This window comes from Falco rusticolus, chromosome 5 (genome assembly GCF_015220075.1).
Source record: "Falco rusticolus isolate bFalRus1 chromosome 5, bFalRus1.pri, whole genome shotgun sequence".
NCBI lineage: Eukaryota > Metazoa > Chordata > Aves > Falconiformes > Falconidae > Falco > Falco rusticolus.
The window spans coordinates 81,356,199-81,377,908 of NC_051191.1; the positions used below are offsets into that span (position 1 = coordinate 81,356,199).

Here is a 21,710-nt window from a genome sequence, read left to right on the forward strand (position 1 = left end):
CTCTATGGACAAAGATGCTAATTCTGTACTATTTAATTGTACTACATCAAAATCCACAACAGAAAAAAAGCATTTAAATTCCAGTTACCCAGCCTTTGCTGACACATCATATAGTGGTCAAATAATATGCCTGAGACACATGGTAAATACTGACCACTACCAAAAGACAGTAGTTCTGAAGCATAATTTAAAGATGGGAAGTATAATTAACAATATAAAGTTTTATTCAGAAACCAAAAATCTGCTTAGTCAATTAAAATCCTTACGAGGGTATATGACATGCTCCTCATATAGGGTGCCTGAGCAATTGCTGCTGTGGGCAGGAATGATGGGGATATCCACAGATGATGACTTTGCTCCATCCAAAGACACAAGTACAGAAAGGATTTTTAGAATCATGGAATGGTTTGGGCTGGAAGGGACCTTTAAAGGCCATCTAGTCCAACCCCGCTGCAATAAGCAAGGACACCTTCCACCAGATCAGGTTGCTCAGAGCCTCCTTCAACCTGACCTTGAATGTTTCCAGGGATGGGGTATCCACCACCTCTCTGGGCAACCTCTTCTAGTGTTTCACCACCATTTCATGCAACTGTAGTGACTTCTGCCTAGATTCCAGCCAAAATAATACATAAAGTTGTCGGCCAAAGAAGAAATGCCACAGCAATGATGGTTCAGCAAAACACCTGACCTCCTACAGCATTTGCTGCAGAAAAAAAGGATATGCAAAAATCACTGATTTCATCTGCTGTCAAGAAAAAAGTTTCTCAGGAAGATAATGAGAAAATTATGAGGAATATAGACATGTTATCTCTTTAGAAATGTAGCCTGTCTCTTAGGAGAGTAGTCTTGCGGGAAGCACAGGCGTAGCAGGAATGCTACTGTTTGCCAGGGGACTGGCTGCTGCGAGGCTTGGCTGGGCAGAACCAGCAGGGAAATGTGCTAAGAGAGCGGTCACAGGTACGTGGGGGAAACCAGAGCAAAGACAAAGCAGAAAAGTGGCAGGGCAATTGTTTGGGGTCTGGACTGACTGCAGGCACCAATGCGAAAGGCATCCAAGGTGATCACCTGGTTTTTAGGTGATTTATTATGGATTTAGCACGCATAAAAAGGGATTAAAAGGGAAAACATGAGGCATCTTTTTGTTTCATACACCGACATTTCTGAAGGTGGAACTCTATGGTGCAATCGCTCTGGCAGCAAGCGGTTCTGTCCTTACCTAACCCCAACCAATCCTTCCTACCTCCAAGCAACAGCACATCAGCATCCATTCCTTCCCCAACTTCTTCAACAAAGAACTTTTACAACAGGGCAGTTACACCGGCCATTGAGTACCTGTAACTAAGAGGGCACTCAGCTGTGGTATGTGGCAGAGGGATATGAGGAGAAGGATGAAACTGGAAAAGGGAACCTCTTAAACCACAGAAGAATTTGTAACCTGGAGCCACAGCCCCCCTGTTGCACATACTAAAAAGAAAGGAGAGCAAAATGGTACCAAGAACCAGGCTGACTGACTGACTGACAAAGCTCAGAGTTACTTTCAGACCAGAGGAAAGAAATTGAGTATGTTCATTCACCTCCATGGAGGGCCTCTGAAAGGTTCAGGTGCTGTTAAAGCCACAGAGGAGGATCCATCAATTCATTTACCTGCAGGAGAAAGCAGACTGGCTGAATCCTGCAAGTTTTCCTAGGGAATGCACTGAGTCTAGTAAAACCCTGTTTAGTTTTAACTTTTCATGTATCCTATCAATTTGAAATAAAGATTTAAAATTTGAAAAATTTGAAAAGAAATTTGATTTAAACAAAGTCATGGTTAGGAGTCACACTTAAAAACATACCTTACTAGCCTAAGGCTGTATCTGTTCTTCCAAAAAAAAAAAAAAAAAAATTGGCTGGTGCCAGAAATACGTGGCAGCTAGCCTTTTTCCTTGCTGCGCCGGTATGTGCGCAGCATGCTGCTCACCATATTTTCCAACAGACTGTCATCTTCCAGCACAGACCCTCCTATCAGCTGCAGCACCTATCTTCTTAGTCTAAGAGAAACTGCAGAGACCCGTGACTTTTCTCAGGGATCGCCAAGGTCAAACAACTGATCTCCCACATTCATGTGAAGTCGTTCAGAAACTGTAGATGAAGAATTTTCTCTTCCTTGGGTAGGGTTTTTTGACTCACACAGGTATTTTGTGGCTTCTAATGACTATGTGGGCTCATTCTGTAGCTTTTCCTGAGTGTTCTGGAGTCATTACAGGAGACCTAATGAAGCCCTCTTAAAACAAAGTTGAAGTCTAATGGGTTAGGTAGAGTTGCATATGGAGACTCTTGCAGACCCAGTGTCGGCCACCAGTACCACACAGCTTTCTGATGAAGTCTCAGCGACCTTGCTGCAATATCCCTCGTGTGGCCTTCTCCAGTATTGCACAGGTCAAAAGCTGGAACATCATCCGGTACCTGGCGGAGAAAATGTAACATTCTACCAGGTTTAGATTACCAAAGCAGAACTGGGGTGGAGAGCATTTTTAAAACCAAAGGGGGGAACCTCCCACCCCCCCCAACCCCCCCCACCCCCCCACCCCCAACCAGCATAGAATCAAAATCATAGAATCATTTAGGTTGGAAAAGACCTTTAAGATCATTGAGTCCAACCATAAATCATCTTCGTTTGCATAGTGCATTTGGGTCTGTTTTCCAGACAGCGTGTGAAACTTCAAAAGACTATGCAGGAGGTAGGTTTGAGGTTTTGCACCAGCAAAGTCCAGTCTCTGAAACTGTGGACGCAGCCACAGGAAATGAAAAAGCTGTGCAAATACTGGCTTTCTTGATCTCAGAATTATATTCAGGGTTGACAAGCAGCAAGGGGCAAAAAAACCCAAAACAACCCAAAAGAATTAAATAAAAAGGGAAGAAAACTGGCTAGGAAGCTCCATAGGATTAGAAGTCGTTTAATTTAAAAGGGATCCAATGTGTACTCTTTATAAAACTATATTCTGAGCTGAAGAACTGTGTCTAAATTCCTCTGCCAATACTACCTCTACTAGGATTACTGAGTCGTTAACATTCATTAATAAATCATGTACAACATTTAGATAAAGCAATGCTACCTAAACCAAATAATAAACAAATACAGGGAAAAGATGCCCTTGCACATAAACTTCCATTTCAGCTGTAAATATCACATTTTCCTTTGCAGACAAACAGCTTGTAGACTTCTTCTGAAAGCAGAAAACCCTTAAAAACAAGTATTCTAAAAGTTTCATAATTACAAAGTCAATAGTTGAAGGAGTGAAAGCTCAGCTTTGTATGTTACATATTATTATTATCATTGTGGGTAACACCTGATCTAAGAAGATTTTTATCAAATCTAGAGTTCAGAGTTTAAATACGGATGATCCATTTCACACTGCAAGAGTCTCAACCCACCATAATACACATATTTCATTACTTGACTGCATTAGGTACAGTCAATTGAGAAAAATACAAAAGAAACCACAGTGAATTATCCGTATCATTAAGACACAAAATTAAAAACAGAAGAAAGTGTTCCCGCCCCTGCCCCACAATATAAATGAGAAATGTTGCACATAATACTACTGTAAAACCAGCCACCACAAAACTCAGTTCAGAATGCTCCTTCCTCTTTCACAGATAAAACATTTGAGAATGGACTATTGCATTGTTTTCTAATTCCATATTTATACATTTACATTTATAGTAATATGTATTATAATCAGATATGTATATTTACATGGAGGCATTTCTTTGTAAATTAATATCTTTATTCAAGAATTTTTAAAAGCCTTTACAATTTTCAAATTCTTACACATACAGGTTTTCTACACAAGCAAGAAGAAATACAAGAAAAGGTGTAACCACAGGGACATGCTTTGCCTAGAAGAAATACAGAGCCCTGGATGATACACGTCATCACAGCAACCCATCTCCTGCATAGTCGTTTGAAGTTTCACAACTCCAGTTCAAATTAAACACCAATGACATGACTCATTCTTACAATGAATTTCACTGCAAATAATTGTAAAAAGCATATTTAACACCATGACTCAGTACGCAAAATATCTTCTGCTCCTCCAGGCTAAAGCTTGCTCTGCCCCACACCTACCTCCAGAAAAGGCTAAGTGTCAGCGCAGCCAATAAATGGCCCCACAGCCTCATAATGAGGCTTCTGACACTCATTTTTCCCAAAGATTAATGTTTGAACTAGTGAAGGGACCAGGATGATTTGTTATCAGTACTTGCAACAAGGAAAGCACCTCCAAATATATTATGTTTTAAAATAGCATCCCATATCCTGCAAAATAGAAGTTATCCCAAATACACTCCAAATTTTCCATTTTTAAAGCCTTTGACTTGGGGTGTGTATGTGTAAGTGTGTGTGTGTTAAAACAAGTACTAAGGAAACTATGAAAGGTCACAAAGAAAAGCAAAGATCTATTATTAGGCTTGCATGTACTATACAGCAGTTGACCAATACACTGGAAATTTTCAGGGGGTCTGGAACTGAGAAAAAAATATTACAACCACTTATGGCACTGAGGTCAAAATCAAGGAAAAGATGACAGACCATACTGTTATCAAATCTTTAATTCCTGGGAGTCCCAAGTGGTCAGCATTACATAAAACATTTATTAAAAATGAATGCCATACCAAGAATAACTTGCATGTATTATGTAAAATATTTATTGAAGATGAATGCCATTCCATGAATAGCTTGCATGCTGCTTAGTTTGAGCAACAACAATGCATTTATCCATTGTAAATGAAGTTCTGTCTTCTACCCAACGAAATGCCCTTTATACCTCAGTCTATAACCCTTTTCACCAGTAAAGTTTATTATAAACACATTTTATACAGCCACATTCTATACAATATATACTTTAAAATATAGCTATCATAAAAATACCTATAAAAAAGAACAATGAATGCAGCTCATCAGTAGCTCTTGACAAGGGCTCAGTGGGAGAGGAAGCAGATACAGTACAGAGAATAAAATGTCTGTGATGAAGAACTTCTAAACCTGACCTATGGCTGGGAGACAACCATGTTTACACAGGAACATGAATTGGAGTTCAGGCCTATGTTCCTCCAGGTTAAACCGCTTCCCACATTGCTCCTTGCATGATCCTATGCTGACTGAATAAGCAAGAAGAAAGCAAGCAAGAAGACAGACAATGCAACACCAAGCTCTTGACACCTTCAGAGGGGCAGGAGCAATAGCACATCAACCCTACATGCTTATTTCAAAATGCAGTGGCTGCCAATCTCCTGTTGCATGTGCTGCTCTGGTGCAGAAGGGGTCTAGAAGAAAAACTGACACAACTGAAAAAAATCATCCTTAACTTTCACAGACAGATATCTTTACATTAGGGGACCATTTCTGAAGCTAGGTCCCATCTTCAAGGCTTTCTTAGCTATACTGAAGGGTTAGAAATGCAACTTAACAACCACAGTCCTGCTTGGATCATTGGGTATAATAAAAAAATGATTTATTCCACCACTTCCCACCTTCCATACATAAACCCTTCTCTGACAAGCTCCTCTGCCGTCTTATGCACATAGATTTGGAGCCTACAACAGTACGTACACACACACTTGCATACACACACATAAAATCTATAACAGTATATGCCTATATAGTATAATATCCAATATATGAATATGATATTGGATAGTCTATCCAAGAAATTAATCTGCCTTTTTGTATATACACTGTGATTCCTACAGTTAATGAACCTGCAGCTATGCATACACAAATTCCCATCCCCTCTAATTGAACAAACCTGCTTTTAACAGAAACCGCATCATCTGTGTTTCCTGACTACATTGTTTCAGATTCTGACTTGCTCATCCTTTTCGCCTCTGGGCTTCTGTCTTCTTTGGTCTTAATACTTCATCATTTCTGTTCCGCACATCCCTTCCAGAAGACAAACTACAGAATCACAGGAGTGAAACTGCTGATTTTTTGAAACATCAGCTCTCACAGAAAGATATCTTATCAGCACATCCCCATCTTCAGCAAAGATTAACTCTGTATTTAAAATGAAAATAATTAAAAAATATTACTTAAAAGCAAGATATTTTGCATTTAACAAACAGAGAATAAATCATCAAACAAAAGAAGAAAAGCCCCTTATTCAAATATTCAGAAGCATTTCTAGGGCATGATTCACCTCCTTCTCAGGTAGACATTGAAAGTATGTTGATGAATCACCGTCTAACAGTGTCCATTTCTCTCCAGTGACTGAAGGAAGCCCAGACCATAACTCAGATGGAGACACCCATACAGCAGCTATTGAGATGCGGGCAGACAAAAACCAGCCTTAGCCTTCACCCAGATTGCCTGTCTCAAATGCACTCCAGCTTCTGCAGGAACTACCCTGCAGAAGCAGGTCCTTGATGGAAGGGGAGCAAAAGCTCTGCCTCGTGCCTTTGGTTGCTTGCCCAGCCTTCTCCAGCTTTCTCAGGAAAAGCTTTCAATGAGAGCTGCTGCAGCAAGGAGGCAGAGCTCTTCTGTCCCACTCCTCCTCCCAAGAACCAAAAGGTTTTGAAGTGGGAAAAGAGAATTAAAAATTGTTTTCCTGCTCCCTCTTCCCTGTGAATACAGTGTCAGTCTGCACATCCTAGGTTTTCTTTCCACTTATATATACTCAGAATGAGACAGAAGTTTGAAAATTAGAAAACAGCTCAAAAGCTCTGTCTTTATTAAAATACATATTTTCAGATTTGGGGGTCAATTTCATGATGTATTTTTGACAGGCTAATGGAGGTTTTTTTCTGTAGTTTCTTAAGGAAATAAGGCTATTTTATCGCACTGTCAGCCCCCCATTAGCCACTTAGGAACCAAGTGGCTCATTTCAATCGAATTTAACATGCACGTAGAGGAATCAAAGACGAGCTTGCTCCTATAGCCAGAGATCAGCAGCTGGGTACCGCATAGAGCTTTACTGGCACCCTCACGGGAGGATCAGCAGGCAGAGACTGGCCCTTATCCATGTTCTTTGGCAGTTTATGTAATATCTTGTCCAGGCAGCAGGTCAAAATATTTGGTTTAGGGACACTGAATCAGTTGGGAACGTGGGAGGGACATAAGGATGATTGGGGGGGAAAGGGCTGCTGGGAAGAGGGAGCACTAATAAGCTTCTCTTCTTCAGGCTGAAATAACCAACAGCAGAATGTGCCGCTTTTCTAATACATTATTAATGGGAATATTGGTAATAATGAGCTAACTATATACTGTTTGGGGTCTTTAGACTGTAAGGGTTTGGTTGTGTAACACTGCACATGACCAGGATTTCCACCACTGTCTACGAAGTAGCTGGTACAAGGGCTGTCCAAGAGCCAAATGTGGGGATAGATAACTCCAACCGAGCCTGGAAGCTGGTGCTCCTAAATGGCGGAGAGGACTTATAGCTGTTTTTTGGAAGCCCTTCCTTTCTAGGAGTTCCTGGAATGCTTGCAGCCCATAGAACATGGGGACCTCTGTCTCCTAGGAGAATTTCCCAAACAGCTTACCAGAAATTAATCAGTAATTAACTTCTCCCGTTAAGAAAGGCTGAGAGAGTTTTGGTTGTTCGGCCTGGAGAGGAGAAGGCTCCTGGGAGACCTTATTGTGGCCTTTCAATATCTAAAGTGGGCTTGTAAGAAAGACTGAGAGAGACTTTTTGCCACTATAATGACAGGACAAGGGGCAACAGTTTTAAACTGAAAGAGGGTAGGTTTAGATCAGACATAATGAAGAAATTTTTTATAATGAGGGTGGTGAGGCACTGGCACAGGTTGCCCAGAGGAGCTGTGGATGCCCCATGCCTGGCAGCGTTCCAGGCCAGGCTGGATGGGGCTTGGAGCAACCTGACCTCGTGGAAGTTGTCACTGCCCGTGGCAAGGAGGTTTGGAACTAGATGATCTTTGAAGGTCCCTTCTGACCCCAACCATTCTGTGATCCTATGATCAGAGAGCACCTGAGGAGAGAGCTGGTGATTTTCCTGAACCTGTGAATTCAGGACAAACCCCAGGAAGGGAGGGCGCCGGTTTCCTGGCAGGGCTGGGAGGTGAGGGGAGTGAACTGCACATGCCGGTTCCTGCGCTCGGCAGGGCCTGGGGGCCTGGCACCCAGCTCCCAGCACCTGGCCCGGCAGGGCCCCGCGCCCACGCAGCACCATCGCTGGGCCCAGCAAGCGCCACAGCCAAGCCCCAGCGCGGGGTGGCCAGCGGGGCTGGGGAAGGGGCGCCTGGGCTGGGGGCTTTGGGGCGGCAGCACACAGCCAGGGAGACGCGAGGAGCCACCACTGAAACCAGGCAGGGGAACCGCAACTGCCCAGCTGGTCCGGCTGGAGGATGGACACAGGAGCACATCTGTGGCGATAAGAGGTTTGGAAAACAGTCTCTGGGAGGAAGCAGGGGAACTGGGTTTGTTGCGTCTAGGGAAGGCTGGAAGGAGGGCAGGACACGGTAATGCAGTTGCAGTGCATGAGAGGTTGGTATTAAGAAAGGCAGCAATTACATTACTGGAAGGACAAAGATAAGATCTAATTGGCTTAATTTTCAGGAATGAAAAGAAGAAAGGAAAAAAGAAAAAGGCTAGATGTTGCAAAAACTTTCTCTGGGTAAGGCAGTGCTGGAATAGATTACTTAGGGAGGTTGTGAAACCCACTTCACCAGAAGTTGTAAGAAGTTAACCAAATGTCACTGTGCTCTCTCAGCAGAGGATGGACTGCCATGCCATATCTCAGCTTTTGGAAAGCAAAAGTCCCTCTAATCTTTTCAAAAGATAAAATTTAAACCCCTCTAATTTTACTACTACAAATGCAAGCATTTACATTCAAAATATAATTTGGATAGCAGACTTTGATCTTTCCTCTCAAAGAAATCAGCTCGCAATTCTTGAGCAGGTAAATGCTGGCAAGATCTTTTAGCACTATTTCTCTCGTACAAGTTACCTCATCCCACCTCTGTCCTGCTACCAACCTTTCTCCTGTTACCTCCTGCTCCCATGCAGTGACCTGCAGTGTGGTGTCCTGCAGAGAGGCGCCGGCCACTTCTGTGTTCTTTGGGGCACTTCTATTCCTTCTGAAATGCTTGTGGGCTGGGCTGATCTCACAGCGCGATTATACAGTCACCTCTCATCATCTGAGGTTATGGGGCCATAGGATACCTCAGGCACTGGAAAAAAAACAGATCATATGGTTCTTTGGGGACCCACTGTAGAGCAGAATACTCCCAACATATAGAGTATACTGAGGCATGCAGACCTTCCCAGTCCCTCAGGAGATGTTAAGTCTATCAGGACATCTTAACTCCAGTACCTCAAGGACATTACTTAAAGGACATTACTACATTACCTAAAGCTAGGGAGGTTTTCTTGAGATGCTGCATGGGTGTCTAATGTTAATCATCTGATCAGATGCTGCATTCAGTCCAGCCTTTCACCCCAAAATGGTCCTACTACCAATAACTCCAATAAGCTTGGCCAGCCAACCAGCTAATGCTAATGGCACAGCTGGTTAGGGCTATGTGCTGGCTGGGCAGTTTGCTGGCAGTCCCTGGACAATACTAAGAGGTGTTCCTCAGATCATCCCATGCAGAGAAATGTAAACTACCCCGACACTGCCAAATGATTTCCTCTGCTTGGAAGTATGCTGCAGTGACACTGGAATATCTAAACAGGCTTGGTAGAACTTCATGACGGGGTTATAGTGATTTGGGTGATTTGGTGAGACCCTTGTCTCACCAGTGCTTTGACATCCATATGGCTTGTGAGTTCAGGCACAGCGCTGCATGAAAACATAGGTAGCCCACATCTGCTGAGCACACAAGATAAAAGATCCTCTGGGAGATGGAAATTTTGGGGAGTATGATGCAGGTTATACACAAGGCTCCAGCCTCAGGACCAGCGCAGGGTCAGCAGTGATGATGCTGATCCACAGCTTATAAGCCTTGCTGGGTCTGATCTGACTCTGTGGGGAGTCATCCAGGTGCCTCTGCAGTTGTTCCTTGAAACGTCTGACTCCATCAGGGCACATTAGCTTGGGCTCTTCACCATGTGCTTCCAGACACAAGCTGGCCCTGAAACAATCTAGGCATATTCCTACTTATAAACTCTAGGAGGATAAGACAGGCGTTCTCAGAGTCAGCTCTGGTACCTCTGAACTTCAGGGGTAGCGTATCTACACACTGGATAAGCTGCCTCGACATATCACAGGTAGCTTATTTCATTAGCACTGAAAGATAATTTTGAGTGTTCAAAGTCATGTGCAGATACTATCTACTGAGGACATCATGTCTTCGGAAAACAGACTGTAGAGTAAGATTTATCATTGTTTTATGATGAAGATACCAGCCTAGAAAGAGGCAAGCACACTGGTCAAGGACTCTGGAAGTATGTGTCCAGTTCTTAGGTCTGCTTTTTATCTGCTTCTGGCCTGATGGGCTGTTTTGTGCAAATCTCTTCACCCACCACCATCTTCACCATCTTGGTCCTCTCCACTTGTATGACTGTGGCATGCACCTGTTGGTGAGAGGCACTATATAAAACAGAGCTATAATGATGAAGGCTGTAAGAGAACTGGTGGCAGATGGAAGATGAGAAACCATGAATTCCAGGCTGCAAGTTGTCAACCAAGAAACTCTTCATCTGAAGAACTGGTTCACGGATTTGACTCTTATAAATGCTGTTCTTCATGTGGTGTTTGGAGGAATAATCATATCTGCTGAGTTTTTCTCCCCCTCTATTCCAGCTGATGATGACATTGCCCCAGCTGAAAATAAGGAGGCACATCATCTAAAAATTCATATGAAAATGGACACACTTTGACCTTTACACTCACCAACAGAGAGCCCAGGTGGGAGAGAAACTCCTTAAGTGCTGTGACTTCAGAAAGGATTTTGATGGGAATTCTGACCTGACCCAGCATCAGCTGGTTCACACCAGAGAGTAGTGTGATCTGTGTGCTCCTTGTAGGAAGAGCTGGAGCCAGGATTCATCCCTTCCTCAGCATCAATGAACCCACCTCAGCAAGAAATCAACACCTGAATGCAGCATGGTCACTGTGAGTCCTGCAGGGCAGGCATTCACTCCTGCACCACAGATGGAATAAAGGCAAAGATATCCAAGACACTGTTGGGAGCCTTGCAGGGAATATGAGAAACAACCCCAAACACTATAGAGGACAATCTGACAATGCTCCAGTGCAGCGGGGTAACAGTCAGACATGAGTACCCTAGTAAGATGATGGAGCCTGGGAGGTCCTGTTGGTTTTGTGAGAATCACTAATGAAGGAGGAGGAGGTCTACAGAAGGGGGAACCTTGAAGCGGTGAGAGAGAAAGAGAAGAGGTAAAAAAAGGAGCAGGGTGAGTAGAGTCAGCAGGACAGCAAACAGTATCTTTGGGGTATTGAGAGCTATCTGGGTGCTGTGTTGGTAGTTAACTTGGGCACCTGAAGCACCTGCCCAACAAAGAAAGAAGGTAACTTTATGCTTGGTTTTTTTGTGAAGCATGGTGCAACATATTCTAGAGTTATGAATCATTATTTGCACTTCATTAGTCACTGTTAGCTGCAGCCTGGAAGTACTTCAGATCATAGACTGCACAAGACCTTACAGGGTTTGTTTCCCTCACCTTCTGTCCCTTGACAGAAATCAAACTTCTAGATCTCATATCCACCAACTTACAGTTGTAACAAGCTAACCTTTAAACAACTCTTTGATCTTTGTTTCTTTATTCTCTCAGATGTTTTGGGGACTGCAACTTACTTGTCCCAGGAGATGTGAAAATTTCAGAAGAGACAGAAGAAACTCTCACTGTGACAAATGCACTGTGAGCACAGGACAAGGATGTGGTTCCTACCTCAGCCCGTTGACAGTCTAAGCCTCCAAGGGAATGTAGCAAAGTTTTTTTCTAAGGTAGAAAACCTACTCTTCTTATAGAGTCATTCTGCTTTTATGTTTTACTTGCAGCATTATTCTTGTGCCACTCTTAATTAAATGCAAAGAAAACTATAAATATCACACAGTGTGAATCACAAAAAAGGCCCTTTTTGTGTGTTACAGACAAAAGCTTACTTCACGAAAAATGTGCCTTTGCTCATACAAAACAATCCTGCTTCAGTCTGCCCTTCCAACAATAGCATCATAGCTCCAGACAAACAATACGCGTTCCCCACCCCTGTGTGGATGGTCATATTTCTCAGCAAGCTCACATCGATCTTTACAACCCATCATATGGGAAAGGTTTCATTTTCCGTGAGTGAGGGGCATGGGGAATCTTCTCCTGGTACAAAACAGGCCAACACTGCAGAGGTGATTTCAGGAATACGTGCTCTCTTTCCTGTTATTAAATCTGTGGGCCATCATAAGATTCATGTTAAGTTGAGGGCCATCAGGAAAGCCACCGTGGGTGGCCTAGGTGGGTTTTGGTCTTGCGTTACCATGGACCAGAAAAGAACATGCATTTTCGAGGCCTAACAAGGTCACTGTTGTTAAGGATCTGAAACTACATGGGAGTTGGGTTACAACAAGGGTTTGGGACCAAACCCACAGAAGATGTCTGTGACCAGGGCTGCACTCTCCAGGTAGACTCTGTCAGGTTATGTTATCCTGGGCCAACACGGTGCAGGTGTTTTGGAGAACCATAGCATTAACATTATTGCAATTTTTGGAGGAGGGTGAGGGTTCACTGACGTATGGTTAGGACTGGATGTTGAGGATGGCAGGGTGGGGTGGAAGATAAAGGGCCAACCTTGGCCCTGCTTCTGCAGGGTAGGGGAGGAATAGGGATCAGGCAAAACCCAGAGGAGAAGGGTTTCTCCTGTTGCTGTTAGGAATGGGAGAAATAACTGTTGCGCTACAGGAGAGGGTATCCCAAGCAGTAGGATTTGCTTCCTGTGCCCAGCAACCTCTCTCTGTCCAGGCAAAGACTAGGGACTGTTTCTCTGGGCTAAAGCTGATCTCCACCATCTGCAGACCTGGAGTAAGCAGCCAGTCTGCAGCCCCACACATCTCCCTGCTGATGACAGCCAGCTTGGCTTGTGTGTCTTGAGCTGAGCGAGGGGCTCTCGTCTCCTTCTGTGGTTAAAAATCACAAAGATTTTACTTTTTAAAAGCTGAAACTGTAGTCAAACAGTAGATCTTTCTGGAACACTCTCACAGAAAGCCTTAATAGTATGTTGTTAGGGCAACTGCTTGCTCGAGCCTAGCAAAAAATATCCGAGGGAAGAAAAGGCAAGTTGATTTTTAAACTTGCTGGTGTGACACTGTACAGACTTCACGGGTGTACAGGAGCACGTGTAACAGTATGGTGTTTGTGTCGATGCTCTCTCACCTGGACGCAGCCAGGAGGCAGAGCCAGGAGCAGCTTCCCAACAGGGGGCACTACGTTATTACACATACAGCCTTGGCGAGCTCCACCTCATGCAAGGACTCCTCTCATGCAGACACTGAACGTGGAGGAAGGCACATTTCAGCATTCTTTGTCCTCCTCTGCAAAAACTAAGCTGATGAAAAATTACTACGTGTATCTCATTTAAAGTCACACTGTTATGTGCAATTACATCCGCCAAAAAAAGCCAAAACAAACCCCCAAACCCTACATCCAGGTTGCAGGGAGAATTCTGAATTTCCGGGCTTTTAAATGCTTGATTTCACAGCCATTCAAGAGTATCTTAATATAAGCCAGGGACTTTTGTATGCAATTTGTTAATTAACAGGGAATCACCTTTACTGGGGCATGGGACAGATTAATTTGCTTGTGGGCTGGATTTTGTGTCTGGCCAACAAGAGGAAGGAAAGTGAAGGGCTGATCTGAGTCATTACTGCTGACCTAATACCACAAGCAACAACACCTAGATGGACATTATCGTATGAGGATCTCAACTAGGAAGAAGTAGCTTCCTAGCACAGTGGTTTCCAAGTGAGCAGGGATGGGCAGGATGGGGCTGGGGCAGAGGCAGCACTGCTGATTTGAGCACAGGTGAAAGCTTCTGAATGTCATCTTCCCACCTGTGCTGCACACGCCAAGGTGCTGCAGCTGCCTGCATGGGTAAAAACCTGCACACCTGTGTGCAGTGCTTTCTGTATCCAGCTCCTACACAGCAAGATCCTCCCTTTCAGGTTGAACCAGAGGACTATTTGGCAAGCCCCTCGAAGGCAGCATGCTTCTCCTTTCATTTTTGCTCTCCATGCTCAATTTTCCTGAGGTCCTAACTTCAGTTCACTGTTTGAGCAGCTCTGGACTAGAATTTGCCTGTCGTGGTGTGGCTTTGTCCATATTCTACCTGTTCCTTACAGTAATTTATTATTGAAGCTCACAGTTGAGCAGAAAGCCTGAAGAAATGACCACAGGATAACTGGCCTACCTGAATCTGAAGAGCACAGAAAGGACAAATGAAGTTTTCTAGTTATTCTGGCAGTGAATTGATTTATTTGTTGTCAGCATCCTTTCTACAGAAGGCTTTGAGTGTCATACACACACTCCTAACTTAAGTTATTGCTGTGAACACCCACACATATGAGAAAAGTGCAGAGGAAGACTCTGCTTGAGTTCTTTCCTTGGCAAATGGAGTGCAAGTATTTTAAGAGTCCCAGTAGCTGCCTTCTGGGCTTCTCAAAGGATGCTGGGGGAAGAGAAAAGGAGAGAATAGCTATGTCACCAATCCTCTCTATTTAGGCCTTTTCCAGCTTCTAAAGAAGGGGTGGAAATATCGGTGTGTGAGGCCAAGGTAAAGGACAAGGCTGTTAAGAGACTCCAGTCCAGCAATTATCTGCATGTGTATATGAAAGATGCATGTATGGAGTGGACTGGAAAAGAATTTACTGCACCAAGACATAAAATTAGGACTTTGGTTCAGGTTTGCACAAGGTTTTAGGTGCTTCTAATTCAAACAGTTATTTTCTGTGCACCTGCCCTCCCTGCCCCGCTGCTGCCACCGTGCAGGAAGGACAGTTGGACACAACACTGGCAAATTCCCGTTTGCCTGTCTGCTGATGCCGATCTCCACTGACTTCCACCATTCCAAAAGGCCAAGTTCACAGGCCATCCATCCTGCCAGTCCGCAGGGAGAATCTGATTCTTAAACCGCCATAGGATCAAGAGCACTGCAGGAGTAAAAAGAAGAAACAGTACCTTTAAAATATTAAGGCTATGAATTAGTCATGTAGCCTGAGCTCTAGGTGGAGCCCCAGAAGAGCATGTAAGAGCAAAGCTGTGAGCAAATTAGTCTCCTGTTCAGGGGAGGCAATACTCAAGATGGGACTCTTAAGAACTGCATCCCACTCAGACAGCTGCAGAGGCATCGCAGCAGCCTCACTGCCTGGACCAGACTTTACAACATCCTCAGGAAGCTGCTGCTCCCCTGCACTGCAGCCCACAATGTTCTCAGGTGTTCTCGCAGATCTTTGAAGGCTGTATGTATCTATCTGAGATCACCAAAGGATCTGGGTCAAAAAAACAGGTTTTGTGTTCCTCTTGCAGCATTCAGAATCACAAACACAAAAACTGAGAGTGCTGCAGCAAACCAAGAGCTGCTTCCTAAAGGCTCCCTGGGAGCTGCAGCAGAGGATTTCAAGGCACCAGCCAGGAACAAGCAATAACTGGAGTTAAGCATGTAGCATCTCAGTGGAGAAAAAGCGTAAGCCCAAAGATTTCCTTAAAATTGTCACTGAGCTAGAAATCGCTTACGTCAATTCCTGTAAAAGAACAGCTGCCCTGAAATGTTTGCATAACCAGCTTTCATTAGTATTTTTCAAAATTTGTTTGTGGTATTTCTGGATAGACCAATGTTGTGTATTCTGGATTACCATCAATTACCACTTTTGATGATGGAGTAGAGGCAAAACCCATTAAAAGCCTTCCTATCTTTCTCTTTGTCAACTGATAATTCCTCAATACAAATGTTTTTATCTCCATGTGTTTTTCTCCTTTTGGAAGGATCTTAATATGTAGCACCATTTTTTAACCCGTTTTTGTTTTTAGGTTCCTTGATTACACATATTGCCTTGTATTTCTTAGCTACCTTTCATGGATCCTCTTCAGGTAGTCCATGGACCTCCTGATGTGTGTGGAAGATAGGCCACAAATTAAAGCAATAGTCCTACTCAGTGAAAGACACCTATACTGACATTCAGTGCAAAGTACCAAGGAATGCCCTCATTGCTGTTCTTGGTCAGAAACCATCTTTTCCCTGCACTAGTTCAAGATCTACATTTTGGAAAAAAAGTGTATCTCAAGCTCATGTTATAGCTGCCAGGACACTTCCATATAGATCTCCATATATTAATCAGGCGGGAATAAGACTTGAAAAGCTGAATGTTCAACAGGAAGAGGGTGATGTCTTATTAGGTATATCAAATGTAAATTTTGCAATTTTGGCTGAGGAAAATCTTCCTTAAATGTAAAAGCTTACTATTATTTCACTGAAAATACAGTCACTGAGTTGTCAAATATTATTGGTGAGCAGGAAACAGGTTGCTTTGACCACAGTATCATTAAAGGCTGGGCAACTGCTTCAGAGAATATACCCCATTTAGTTGTAGCTCCTTGTTTCCCCCAAATATTACTCAAAAGACCTTCTTGCTTGTGCAAGTTTATATTTTATTAACCTTGAATAAAAGGATGTTTAATATCTGAGGCTATTTTGCCTGCTTTTGCTATTGGAAACTGGCCATTCCTAGCTCCAATTCAAGCAAAACCAGGAAAGGTCAAGGAAACCAGCATTTTCACGTGTGAAGCCCGCACCTTTCTGATGCCTGGGCACCAGCAGTCATTTTCCTTGACGCCAGTCCGGATTGCACTGAAAGAGCTGCAGCTGTGATTATAACTGGGAAAGCCCAGCGGTCTCTGCCAGGCCCACGTCCACAAAGTAAGAACCACCTTCTTGCATTTTAGAACAAGCAGTGGCTGATAATCAAGTGAACTGTTGAGCAATGTCAGGCTAAATAGATCTGTGCAAGTAAAAATATGCTTTTGCCACCTTACACAGCTGTCAGGCAGGGATTCTCCAGACAAGCCCTTGCCCTCATGCCTCTAACAGCAGCAGCCTTTGTCTCTGACTGTCAGACTGAAGTCTTGTTGACTTGTTTAAATTTTCCTGGCAGCACCTGTAAGAAAGTGGGGTTTAGCAAGCAGCTCATTTAAGACACTGGCCCAGTTTGCATATCAGGCAAGACCATTGCTATTATTTCGGAAGAATTTTGTACAACACACTAAATGGGCCATTCCTTCTTAATCCATCCTGCCAATGTAGACCTTCATGGTAACTGGTACATAGTTCATCCTGACATAAAACTATCACTGCGTGGCACATATGTAGGTATCCGTTTGGACAAAGAGTCCTTACTGCTTTTGGTATGAAAAAAATGGATGAGGTTGAATAAGGATTATAAAGATACATAATTTAAGTGGATGATTGTGCTCTGGTTTTATTCTGGTTTTATTATATAAGTGCAAACACAGTGTTGTGTCTAGGTCACTTTTTGGCTGCAGGCTAGTTGGGATTCCCAGGAGAGAAAGCATGTGAGAACAAAATGGAGAAAGCCCATTTCAGTCTGTGACTGCTCTTCTCAGCTTTACACACTCTGACAATATGGGGTTTTTCTCAGAGCTACTGTTACTAATTCAGATTATGTCAGCAATACAGGTTTATAACTAGTTTCACATAGGAAAGCATCTCTAGCCATATCACCTGAAGGGCTTTCCCAGTTATGCATTTTCCTAATCCTTTGCCACAGGCACTTGTTGCTGGACATATGCTAGAACAAATTTCAGGCAAAATACCAGAAATCAGTACTTGTCTACGTGAAGCCCATAATCTCTTGAACACCTGGGATAAATGATGGCTCTGTCAGACAACAGTAGGAGTTCACCATTGTAACTGCAACCATGACTGTCACTGAAGCAGATTTTCAGATTAAGACAGGCCAGGCCCAAGCTCACTTCCACAAATGAAGAACTACTATAAGTAAACAAAGAAACAAAAGCTAAAAAGACTGCTCCTTCCTAGCTGCTGTCATGTGGGCAACTCAAAGCACGAGATACACCTTAATCTGAACCGGGGAGGCTCGCTCAAACCCCTATCTCTGAGAGATGGTTTGCACCCTGAAACAGCTTAGTATTCCACTGCACCCTTTCTGCCCTACCAAACTGAATCCAAAGGGATCGTTATAGGAATATATAATCCCTGTCAACAGTAAGACTGTGCTCAAGATATAAACAAAAAACGGGAGTGAACTGTGCAGATCTGACATTTTTTCCTCTTTTACTCCAGCATCTGCTGTAGCTCAGCAAGGCGCTAGCACCTACAAATCCAAGAAGAGCACGGTATCTGTGGTACCAAAGCTGAGCTGAGGTCTGGGAGGGTCTGCACTTCTCCCAGCCTGCTAGAGAGAGACCTTGGGCAAACTGAGTGCTTGGATGCTGAGACTCTGCTAACTGCTGAGAGCATGCTGTAAATAAGGTACGGGAAAGGAGATGACTGAATTTCAGAAGGACCGTTACTGCTGGATTTTCACAGTAAGCCTCGGAGGAAATGAAGGGAACAGCCAGGACCTGACTCATTGGGGATGGGTGTTTTTCTTGTTGCTTGTATAAACTTACTTTGGTTCAGTTTCCAAGCTCAGTGTTCTGTTTCTTTCCATTCCTGGAAAAGGTTTTTCTTGCCACACACACTGGTTTGCATCTGCTTGGAAGAAGGTATAGCTTTGAACAGGCCCAGGGAAGTTATTTGGTTTTCCAAGGAGTGAAGGCTCAAGATGATTTCAGTTAATTTTAATAAGACCCTCAGACCCTCTTCTTCAGCAGTATTTCTGACATGTCAGCAGCTTAACTAAGAGTTACTAAAACTGCCAGGTTCTGTCCAGCTGTCTGCCTGGCTCTTTACATTTACAACCACGTGCTTTGCATATAGTAGAAGTTCAACCCAGAATAATGTCTGCTATGGAGCAGCGAGGATGGGACAACACAGGACTTCAGCTGGACGGGACGTTTACAAGGAGGATGTCTGAGTGGGAGGTTGGTGTCCGAACTGCCTTTAGCCTGCCAAGGTCGTGGTGTGCTGAGATAGTTCAGGGCACTGCAGGAAGCAGGAGATCATCAGGGTACAGGACCCTGCTCTTGGCGCTGCTGGGCCTCTTCACAGTACGAGTGTTTCCTTGGAGGGAAAGAAACACTCTGCATACTCAGTTGGTGCAGCCTAGCATTTGGTGGGCGGAGATAGGCAGCAATAAAGCCCCATCCACCTGGGACACCTCTGTGCTGTTCTCTGACCTGCTTCCCACTAATGCTGGCTCTTGACTTGCTGGGAGAGGATCCCTGTGCTGAGGGATCCACTGGCCAAAAAGCATTGACTCACTGTAGCTCACTTTCCTAAAGGAGTATTCCCAGCATGGGACAGGACCTCTCTTGCTCACACCGTTGAGTGTGATGTGCAGGTGTTCTAAACATGTTCTTTCTTTTACCAGGAGGGTGGCAAAATGGTTGCCCAGAGAGACTGCAGAGTCTCCATCCATGGAGATATTAAAAGCCCAACGCGACAGAGTCCTGTGCAGGCTGCTCCAGCTGACCCCACTCTGAGCCAGGGGGTGGGCTAGATGATCTCCAGAAGTGCCAGCTAGCCTCAGCAATTCTGTAGCACACTTATTCTTCATTGACAGTCCCTCCATACCACTGGCAGAATTACCTTAATGGCATTGCAGTAAGTTTGCATGGGTACACATAGAAGTCAGGAGTCCAGTTCCCACCAAGTTAGGGAAGGAGAGCTTGGCCTACAGAAGGATATAAATACTGTGATACTGAGAGCTGCACATCATGACTTCAAGCACTACTTCACCTTATGTAAGGCATTAAGAAAAGTTAGGCACTCACACTCTGTGCAATGGTCAAGGAAAGCAAGGTACCCAAGGATATGAATCACAAAACCAAGTAGAAAACTGCCCCTGCATCTATTGGAGGCGCCAAGGAGAGGGGTGAAGGTTAAGCCTTTCTTAGACAATGTTGTCCTTTTCTGGATGACAGAAATGCTGTCTTCCAGTCAGGATGCCCAGCTCCAGCCGGCTGCTAGCTGCTAGGATCTTATATAATGCAGCAGGAAGAGGCATTGCCTATTCATGTAATGTCCCAGAGGTTTAAGCACCAACCCAAGACAGACATGATCCAGAGCTGATTTCCCCAGTCTCTCGGCTTGTGGGAATTTATAACATCCCATTCCTCTCCATTGACTGTAAATGCAGTGATGTGGAATAGGAATCTCAGCTGCAGAAGCTGATCCACTATGATCCACACAAATGAATGAAAGCATTAATTGAACCAGAAAGCAGTAGTAAGCACAAGTATGATTTTGTCACTGCCTGGGTACAGCTGTCAGTGTACTGCTTATGAGGGGGAGTCTTCCTGCCTGGGAGACCCCGCATGGGTCATACAGGGAAAGGAGGGTTGAGGACTGCCTGGGTGCAGGCTACAGGGTTTCTCCGGTGGTTGGGTAAAGCTCCTTCCTCTCTTCTGCTGAACTCTTCAGAGTACGTCCTGGAGGATACACACCTGCAAGCCTCAGGAAATTATTAGGAAAAAAAGACTGAGCAAAAAGATGACACTGGATATCAGTTTAAGGAGACAGAAAATATAATATAGGTAATGCCTTCCTCAGTCACCTGTCTAGCATAATTCTTTGCTCACTTTGCATTCTTTGTGAGCAAAGATCTATACCACGGTAAAGTGCATTCTCACATAAATCCTGTACTCCTTTAAGCAAATCCAGGCATCTATGCCACAAATAATAAAACCAGAGCAGTGGAGAAAGCAACCTACTCTGTTTATTTTGTCCAGGAATGAAAACCCCAAAACTTCTGAATTTGCCCCTTTTATTTATGATCACAGTAATCATCTGTGTTTTCCTTTTCCCTGCTACTCCCAAACACGTCTTGTATCTAGTTGTCCTCCCCCTTTCTTCTTTCCCTTTATGTATGCCTTTTTTTCTGCCAGGCTCTGTTCTACTCTCCCATGTGGGGGATGTCTCCCTATACAGACTGTGTGCCCCTGTCGCTACAGTCAAGCTGGCAGACAGGAACAGAACTTCCTTTACTGGGAACTGATATGCCGTGCCTTTTCAGTCCACAGCTCAGCACAGCAACCACAGAAAACCTTACTACAGGGAGGGCTCCTCTGGATACTTACCTGCGTACCTAGGAGAGGCAGGATGCCTGGCAACGGCAGCTGTGGATTCAGATTTTTAATACAAACCTACAGAGTTTTCCATCCGCATCCGGCTCAATTTCTTCCAAATCCAAGTGTTAAATTCATTTACATTTATTTGACAATCTCAGGCGCAATCTGGGGTCTGCAAGGTGTGCTGCTGCAGAGGCACAGCCACGCCACGTGTAGCCAGGATGGCTCCTGACACCCGTCGCTTTCCAGGGAAGCCTGCTGGGAGAAAACACAAAGCGGGAAGGCTCACGCATGCAAAGTTAACGAGTGACTTTAAGGAGCGGGAAAACCAAAGACTCAGGTAATGAGGAAAACATTTTAAAAAAGAATAAAAAGCCCGTGTTTCTCCAGCCAGTCCGGGAACCTGGGACCGGTGGGTCAGGTGTGCCCAGCCGCGCTGCTTTTGCCCTGGAGGCAGAGCAACGCCGCCTCCCCCCAAACTCGGTGCCGACGCACTTACTGCCCCCGTTGAAATACAACAACAAAAAAAAAAAAGGCAAAAAAAAAAAAAAAAAGC

The 21,710-nt window shown here is 44.1% G+C and overlaps 1 long non-coding RNA gene across 2 annotated transcripts; it reads right to left on the bottom strand.

Annotated features, from left to right (window-relative positions):
• Window positions 1-3,799: 3,799 nt before the first annotated feature.
• Window positions 3,800-21,622, bottom strand: LOC119148880. 2 transcript variants are annotated; one of them, XR_005104523.1, is made up of 3 exons: window positions 21,164-21,622; window positions 8,974-9,168; window positions 3,800-6,037 (listed from the first exon to the last, which is right to left on the bottom strand). It is a non-coding gene; the product is annotated as an uncharacterized LOC119148880 (long non-coding RNA). The 2 variants fall into 2 exon arrangements; XR_005104524.1 differs by having other exon boundaries at window positions 13,325-21,622.
• Window positions 21,623-21,710: the final 88 nt, after the last annotated feature.